This window comes from Artemia franciscana, chromosome 5 (assembly GCF_032884065.1).
Source record: "Artemia franciscana chromosome 5, ASM3288406v1, whole genome shotgun sequence".
Lineage (NCBI taxonomy): Eukaryota > Metazoa > Arthropoda > Branchiopoda > Anostraca > Artemiidae > Artemia > Artemia franciscana.
In genome coordinates this window covers 13949077-13958842 of record NC_088867.1, presented here as the reverse complement: position 1 = coordinate 13958842, position 9766 = coordinate 13949077, and the positions used below count along the sequence as shown (strand labels likewise).

Genomic DNA, 9766 nt, shown 5'->3' with positions numbered 1-9766 from the left:
CAGTTTTAATGTTGCTCTTTTACTTTCATTTGTTTTTTTATTTAATCTCTTATCGTCTTTCAGATAATGTTGTGGAATTTAACCTTCCCCCCGCTGTACATCGCCCTGGGCAATTCCCCCTAAGCATAAAATTCCCCCGGACGACTCCCCCTGAAAATTCTGCCAGTATTTGAAATTGAGCATAAAAAGAAAAAAGAACACAAAGAAATAGAATCCCGTATGAGTTCTAAATAATACCACCCCCCTCACAAAAATGTCTCTATCAAAATTACTTTCGCCCACCGAAATCCCCCCCAGCAGAACATCTCCTCAGACAATTGGTTCGATACGATCACCCTTGGGTAAAACAAACAAAAAAAAAACACACGAATCCATGACCTCGCTTCTTGAAAAAAATATTATTAATACTAAAAATAATAGTAAATATTACCATTAAAATTCGCCGAAAAAAGCCCCAGGCAGCGCTCCCCTTACACCCCAAGAAATTTCCCGGAGAGACTTATTATACCAACCCTCTCCTCCTCGTCTTTTCTTCCTCTGTGGCGGTAGGCATGTGATAGTTTCTGCTACATAACAAAAGTTTGTCACAATTATATGGGTACTGTTATCCCCCTCCTTCACCCTTCTAGCGCTCGTTAGTATCTCAATGAGTTGTTTGTTAGTATCCGCCGATGGCAGTTCAAAATTGTTTGGATTTTGTGCAAATCGTGGATATTGGCGAATGACTCACTATATTGCTGTTAGGTATTCGATTTTAATTCTTATAACTTTGGAATTTTATAGAATTTTATTTATCTTTAATTTTTTGGCTGTTTTTTCATTGATTCTTAATTGGTTTTGTTAACTTTCCGTGTTTGTTTTTGGTTTTTCTTCAGCATTTTCCTTGATTATATTATTTTGTTCACGCTGAAGAGAGGCGGTTGTTCTCTCGAAATATTCGTTGTCTGTGTTTCTTCAGTATTTTCATTTGGCCTTTAAGAACCCATTTTTGATCATTTTCTTTCTTTTTGTTATTGCAAGCCAATGTGGTTTAAGAAATTATCTTAATCACCCCAATGTAACTTTTCCTCTGGAAAATTCACGCCCCCGTCCCTCTCCAAGAAATGTTCTTCCTATAGAAATCCACCCAAACACAACCTCCCAACCTTCAAAAATGTCAGTATACTTCCCGATAACAAAAGTACTATACGTAAACAATGGGCAAATTTTATAACTTACAGGCCTCTCCCCACGGAATGTGGGGGGTTCATTTTACATCTAAAATTCTTTGACCTTTCAACTATACTGAACAAAATGGCTATCTCGAAATTCTGATCAGAGGGACGAGGGAGCGGGACAATTGTCCTCCAATCTTTTAGGTCACTTTAAAAAGGGCACATACGATCACCCCTGGAAAAAACGCATTCGTGACCTGTCTTCTGGCAAAAAATAGCAAAATTCAACACTTTTGCATATAGAAACTTAAAACTTCTAGATGACGTGATTTTCATTAATATTACTAGAATTTTAGGGGGTGTTTCCCTCCTATTTAAAAAATCAGGCAAATTTTCTCAAGCCCGTAACTTTTGACGGGTAACACTAAACTTGATGTATCTTATGTATTTGGAATCAACATAATAAGCTGATATATTATGTATCTACTGATATTAAAATTCCGTTTTTCGAGTTTCGGCTACTATTGAGCCAAGTCGCTCCTTACTTACAGTTCATTACCATGAACTGTTTGATAATAAATGGGATCTTCCCGAATTTGAATAGTGAATTCGAAGATATAAGCCTTTTTTTAAAGATAAAAAAAATATTAAGGCTCGAGCAGCCAGCTGATAAATTCTTCTCCCATCATGCAACCCGCCTGTTGAAGGAACGCGGTAACATTATGACACTTTTTTTGAAGTATAATTGATTAATACTAGTCGAGATATGTGAGCTGCATTTGCATTAAATTGGTTAGTCTAATATTTGAAAATACAAAAATTATTATAATAGGTTGAAGTAAGTAAAAGGCTTTTACATTCACAGACAGAGTTTTAGCCTTTGGTTCTTATATCTCGACGCAAGAACAAGCCTTATTTGGTAATTTATCACAGAAACACAATGAACCTTCAAAATTTTACAATGCCATTTTTATCAAAAGAATGCTTTGTCTCCAAAGTGATTTCTTAAATATTTGTTTAATTGACAATCTGGCTAAATCCATATTCAAAAGATTTTAAGTACACATGATTTGTCTTCTTCTTTGGTATGCTTAGTTTTATTGTATTGAGAAACTGGTTCGAATATTGGAATCCAGACACCTAAATTCTGACCTTTGTTTAACGTTAATCAAATGAAACGATACTAATACTGGCACTTAATAGTAGATAGAATTAGTGACTGATGAAAACAGAGAGTTCCAAGAATGAATTTTATGTGTTTTTATGTTGTTAATTGGTGATGTTTTTTTGGCTTCAGGGAAAACGAATCACAACTGACGCGTCAAGATTGAGCCTCAAATCATACCCTTCAATGATAACAACAACAGTGAGTCAATGGACACAATTTATGAAAGCGATTAATAGCCTAAAATTGGGTTTTTGGAATGTACGAATAATGTTTCAACTGTCTAAAATTCAGCAAGTACAGAAAATGACGGATTTTTACCAGCTAGACTTATAAACAATGTTGGAAGTGCACTGGAGTAGTTCAAGAACAATGATGTTATATGCCGACCATACCATCGTACACAGCGGATCAATAAACAAGCGAGAAGCAGGAGATGACATGATGATGCCGAAGCAAACCCACAAGTCTTGCCAGAAACTGATACCTCTATCCCCAAGAAGATTAACTGCAAAGCTTCTGGAAACACTTGCAAAGGTATCAGTCGTTATCTACTACGTCCTATAAATGAAGCAATCGATGAAGAAAAAATATTTTTTCTACAGATCCCTATGACTTTGTCATAACTCGCGAGGAGACTTTAACATTAAAGTAGGAAATGATCTATCCTTCAGCCCAGACGTTCTCAACCAACCTGGACTGAGTCAAAGAAGTGACGATAGAGAGCTGCTGATTGATTTTGTTCTTGTCAATCGGTGAATCTCTGGCCCCTCACAGAGATGTGCACCAGTACTCGTATATCTTGAAAAATAGAATGCACAAAAATTAGATGATCATTGCCTCATAAGCAGAAAGTGACAGTTTAGCCTATAATATGTTCGAGCCTACAGAGAAGCTGAGGGATCACACCATATCCTTATGACAGCAAAATCTTGTCTAAAGTCGAAGAAGATAAGCAACAAAAGGCAGTCTCCAACTCCGTTCTAATTCTGGAAAACTCCAGGAGTTTGAAACAGCTTTTACAATAGAGCTATGCAAGAGACTAGAAGCTGTATCCGCGCCAGAAGGAGTTGTATATGAAACATTATCGGGAGCCACTAAGACTTAGTGCATTGAAAAAAGTCAATATCAGGGTGATATAGGAGCCCAAAAGACAAAAGCCTGTCAAGACAAATTTGCATAGAAGAAAAAAAGATGAGAGTCTATTCAACAACAATAAGTCCCTGATCATCTTTTTTTCTAAAATGAGCAGCACAGAACTGAAAAAGCTTTCAAGAAAAGAGCTCGAGCTGATAAACGGAAGTTTCTCGAGCGCAAAGGACTGCAGGCACAAGAAGCGGCAAAAAGAAGATACTCCAGAGCGGGATACCAAATCACCAATATACCGTAGGGAAACGACCTACAAATAGATATGGGCCAGTAAAAAATCCATGGGAGTGACAGAACAGATTGGAGTCCATGAAGAACGGACATATCATTTGGAAAAATTACTGAACAGACTACCACCAGAAGAGCCCCCTGGCATTTAAGATATTGACATCTTCCCCTATATATCAGCACAGATTCACCTTTCGCCAATGATACCCGAGAATCATCAACAAAATTCAAAATCAGAAATATACCTGAAGTCGATCGTATTTCTGTGGAGATGAAGGCATCAATATCCTCATGCATCTCTCTTGAGTACTTATTCTTCACTTTGATTTGGACGGCCGCTAAAGTACCGCCGGACTGGAAACGCATCACACTCATCAGGATATTCAAAAAGCCGCTACCGTGTCAAGGTACTGGCGGGGTATCAGTCTACTGTCAATACCAGGGAAGACGCTCTCTTATATTATCGTACCGACGAGCGGAACCTGAGATGAACAGTATGGCCCTTGTATGTTATGCCCTTGTGCGGCCGGCCCTACAATTACACCTAGACTTCTAATCGAAGGGTAAAAGTGGTGGCACTCGAGGATCCGTATGATTTTCGTTAAATTCGAGAAGGAACTTCGACTTTGTTCATCGGGAAAGCTTACGGAAAGTTCTCATCCATTATGGAATCCTTCAGAAAATAATGACAATCGTTACTGCCATGTATAAGGATACCGAATGTTGCGTCAAAACACCGGTGGGGCAAACCCGTTTATTCTAGACCCAGTCAAGAGTAAAACAGGGGCGTGTTCCTTTACCATTACCTTTGCGATAATAATTGATAACATCCTGTGAGAAACTTTTACAGGAGGCATCAGACTAAGCCTCGATGTCAAGGCCAATGATATAAAATTTGCAGACGACATAGGAGTGCTTGAGTCAATCTATAAGTGACTTAAAGAACAAGGTTGTCGACCAACTCGTTCTGCGAGCAAATATGGAGAAAACGAAATGCATGGCAACACACGGCTCTTCTCTGCTCATTAAATATGGCACTCAAGATGTACAGTTCAAATGCCTGGGAAGTATCGTCGAAAACACTGACTCGCCAGTGAAAGAAATGTTCACCAGAACAGGGCAAGCAAGTAGCCCATTCGACAAACTGTCAAGTATGGATACCTCATAAATTTTCTCTTTACCTAAAGCAATACCTTTTTAATAACAATGTTATGTAAATACTATTCTGCGCTGTCAAAACCTGCCACCTAAATCAAAGACAAGAGAGTTAAATCCTGTCCTTGAAAACTCCTGCCTCCGCAAAATATCAAATATCCACTGGTCACAGCAGATGACAAGCCAATTCAGTTCAGTCATGAGGTGACAACCTTTAGTAACCGACATCATCAGAGCTCGGTTACGGACACATTTGGGACACGTCCTCCATATGGACCACCATAGACTACCAAAAAGCTCCTTGAAGTTAGCAGCCACCAGGAGGTGGTAGCAGAGGAAGACCAAGATACATCAATACGCTAGGGCTATGCAGCCTGTGAGCTTCTGTTCAACCGGAATAGGACACTACTGCAACAGCAAAACTAAGTGATGATTGCCGACGCCTCCTTGATGCACTGGGTACCCCAGGAGGCAAATGCAGTCCTTAGGTCTACGGTATGGTTGTTACTCATAAACAAAAGTTTGTGAAAATGAATGCTTATTTTCCTAATATACTTTTTCGGACTTAAGGGTCAATGAGACCTCTTTAAGGAAAGAGATTCGGAAAATTTTTGTCATCAGGACATCTACCACCATGAGAGTCTAGAACCTCAACCAAAGTTGATATGAAAAAACAGCTAGTCTTCCAGCTGTGCCTTATCGAGTTTCGAAACAAGTCTGGTCACTATGGGAGAGAAATGCCGAAATTCCTGTCATTGGGATGCGTAAAAAAATGGCTCACGGGCTTTCGAAAACCTAGGAGGGGACTGCCCACACCCACCCCTATTTTGTACCTCTTAAAAATATAGCCCCAAAAAACTTAACTTTTAAGTGGCTAGACAAAATTTGCGTCACTTGTGAGAAAAAAAAATCATCAGTGTATATAATTTCCGAAGACCATACTGCCATTCCATCAAACTAAATACAACAAGTTTTGGAGAAATTTTCAGTCTAATTGACTGTTTAGGCTATTTTGGATACGGCAATTAGTCGTATAGTACTTAACTTGCAGTAAGACCAGGCACTTCCACGTTATTGAACAGCTGAAGAAAGCCTCTGAATGATAGTCTCCCCCGATGGTCAGTCTTCTGCAAATTCTTTGGCAAACCTCAGCTAGTATCAGCGCCATCTCTAGCAAAATTTCCAAAAACCTCCAGCTGGTTCTACATCTTGTTTAATGAGCGTCTGTCAGTTCTTGAACTACTTTCATTGTCTTCTATACCATGTTGGCAAGGGTTCAACAGAAGTGTTGGTTTAACGACACTATAGTCAAGGCGAAATAAAGCGTGTCCACACCAGCGGAGTCGACCGAGCTTGAAGATGCCTGAGATTCTGTCAATTTTGTAAAAGCGTTGGCGGATTTTATCATTTCAAAAACTAATCTGATTCCCGGGGACGTAAGAATTAAAGCAGGTAATGGTGTTTGAAAATTTCTAAGACACACCCCTGAGCTTCTTTAATGGGCCAGGATTCAACATCATAGATAAGAAATGCTATTACAATCCACTGACGAATTCTCATGTTTGTTCTTACTCTAATCTCTCGACGACTCTAGAGATAATTGCAGAGTTAAGCAAATACTCCTTGAGCTCTAGATATTCTTCTGTCGACATCTTGATTACATACTTCTTTTGAACCCACCTCAGATTACTGATAGACAAAGCTTCCAAACCTTTCAAATAGGAGGACCTAGAGGGTTAGTTGATAGTCTGTTGTATTGTCAGATCAAGAATTTTCGTTTTCCTTAAGGTAGCCACTACTGCCTTGCAGTAGGTAGTAATACTACTTATTACCAAGGAATGTGCCACTTCGTCAAACATTTGCTGGTTTGGTTCTTGGTTTGGGCTAAGAATATTTACGTCGTTTGCATAGTCAAGGCTGTTTCGGAGACCGTACTACTGCATTAAAATTAAAACAATCATTGGACAAGAGGAAATACACCCATACAGTCTTGTTGGACATCCCATTCTGCATAATACAGAGAGAATTCTTTGCCATAGACTGGTCCAGATACACATCCTCGGTGATAACCTTCCAGTATATTGACACGTCTCTGAGGCATGCCATTCTCAAGGAGAATCTTCCACAAAACTTTCTATTCAATCATGCATTATTGCATTATCAGACAAAGGACTGAAATCTGATTCAAGCATTCTCTGCAAGACCGGAATCTAGACTGCTTTTATGTACTCACTTATCTCCTGCCGTTTGGAATCTCTATAGTAGAACGCAGCGAATAGATAGTAATACAAGCAGGATTGGCATATGAGTAACAAGAAAAAATAACAAATTTAAACAGTCGAGAAAAACGAGCGAAATTGACAGAAGCAGATATTTCATCAAGGACTTTCACACAGCCGTCTTCAGTGCTAAAAAAAAGGAAGAAAAATAATCTTTTGAAGTAATTCTTAACAGAGCAGAAGAAAGACTGAATCAAACAAACCAAGCCAGAATAAATGAAAGATTATTCACCAATTAGATTGGACAATAAATTTCTGCTTAGTGGTTGACTTAGCTTGGCTACAGACCTAATTCTCACTGAAAGTGTTGTCATATGAACTTAATTTAAACTGAAAAAAAACATATTATTTGAATTAATTTTAAGTTATTGTAAATTGGGTTTATAGTAATATTTCCAGTATCTCTATTTAAACCAATGTCTCTATTTATTGATTTTTTTTTATTTCAATTTCCTTTCCAAAAAAATTTGGGAAGCCATTTGCTTCAGATATCGAAGTTGCCTCATCAAAAAGAACGAAATGACCTGAATTTTTCACGACGTGGAAGGCCAAAGCAGAATCAATATCCTAATTTTATTTTAAGTTTCACATCCCAGAGAAATCTTATGTTCATGCCGCAATTCCCCGAGAAGCCAGTGTTTACCTCCCGTGGAGAATTCCCTCTCCCCAACAGAGATCCCCCCCAGTTTTCCCCTTGATAATTATGAATGTTCATCAGACGGGAAATTAAAATTCCTACTCTCCTGTTTATGTCAAAGGCAATCGTACAGCATTGCCTATAGTGAAGACCCATAAGGGTTCCTAGTATTAACATTTGTTCATTTATTTTTTCAGAAACATGTGGAACAGGTTATTGAATAGACTTTGGGGTGGCCTCGGGCATCTGGAAATCGGAAGCTACAGTACCCTTTTCTAAGATTTAGCCTGCTTTTCAATCAATTGCTACCGAATGAGTTGTTACTGACAACATTGTCTTTAAAAATTCTTATTCTAATTAAAACAGCCCTTGTGTTTCAGCAGTTATATTGAAAGAATCTTCAGATAAATACAGAATTAGTTCTAAGGGCAAGACAAGGGGAAGTTGGAGTGAAAAATTGATACATAGCCCTTTGGGCCGTATCCAAGACCTTTGTTGGGGGGGGGGGGCTTCCAGTGCTTAGTTAATCAGTCATGAAAGTATTACAAACCACTTTTTTACTTGTATTGGGTGCTTTTATAAATAAACGAAAAATAGCATCTATATGGACGAGAAATGTGGCTAAATTTTAAAATGAATGATAAATAGTATAAATGTAGAAAAAAAAATGCTAATCTGATGGTACTCCCAAATATTGGTAAACTTATTTTTTTTTTTTTTTTACAAAATGGATGTCCAAAATTAGGTACAGTCCAAGTGCTGAGGTATTACCCTAGACACAAGATTACCAAACGGATAAACTAGACTATGAACTGGTCTTGTAGCTACAGGGCAATTCTAAAACGTCAATTTTACCCTATACTTCCAAGGGAGTACCATATTTTATCCTATTTTGCAAATTTAGCTTATTTTACCAGTTTTACATACCAAGTTTTTATTTTACGGTAACTTCAGAACACTACTACGAAGTGACAAATCTTGGAGAAATTTGTTTTCCAAATTTCGGTAGATGTTAGCAGCAGCTGGTTTGCAATTAAGCGTGTGTGTGGGGGGGGGGGAGTACTGTTCTCTCCAAGAGATATTATCTCGTCAGATATCCCCGTGTTGTACAGCACTTACGAGACCGAGAGAAGTGTATTTCTGGAATCGACGGTTACAATCTATGTCGGAATTTAGAATTTTGTCAAACTGAATTTTCCATCACTCTAAAATCGGCTGTGGCATCCCCCTGTTTACCTTTGAAGGTGTCAAGGATACACGATTTCTGTTAAGAATTTGACATATGCATCGTACGTGGTTATTTCACGCTGAGTTTCTCTGCTTTTCGAACGACTTCATCCCAGTGACGTGTGCGATCCTTTCTTTCGCTTTGATAAAATGCACTTTGTCAGTACAGCCTTAGACCGTTTGTCTGAATTGCTAGAGGTACGTCTTTTTTCGACCATTTCCAGGGTTTCTTTCGAAATACAACCCTGCCTCGAGGGGCACGAATTGCCAAGTATGTCAGATACAACTTCAGTGGTGGTAGACTTAAAATACAACTAGATTTCATCGGGGTCTTGAACACCGGCAGGTAGAGCATTGAGACTGTTTTGGACCTGAAGTAAGAAATCAAGGTTGGTTTGGTTAGAATACAGTCCAGCAATGTTTACCTTTCTCATTGAGGTTAATTTTTTCTTCTAGTTAAAACGGAGAGGGATCTTTGTTGCAAAGTGTTGGTTCCTCCTTGCTCTGGATTCTTTAAAGAACAGGCATCTTCGACAGAGCTTCGTCATCTTTTCATTGCTTGAATCTTGTCTATCTGGGCTTCGATGATATTATTATAAGAGCGACGGGGGATGTGTTGTGAACTTTAATCTTGGAAGAGAGTTTGTGACCAGAAGTTTACGGTTACGAGAAAATTAAATGATATGCTATTATTTTCGCATAACCGTCTGTATATACAACGTCGGATGACATCATGACTTTTTTGATCAGCAGGGCCAACTAAGCCATTCCA

At 38.5% G+C, this 9766-nt stretch overlaps 1 protein-coding gene across 2 annotated transcripts in view; it reads right to left on the bottom strand.

Moving 5' to 3' along the window:
* The window catches only part of LOC136027003 (uncharacterized), a 164711-nt gene that overhangs the window by 74643 nt on the left and 80302 nt on the right, over nucleotides 1–9766 (bottom strand). The window lies entirely within an intron of this gene.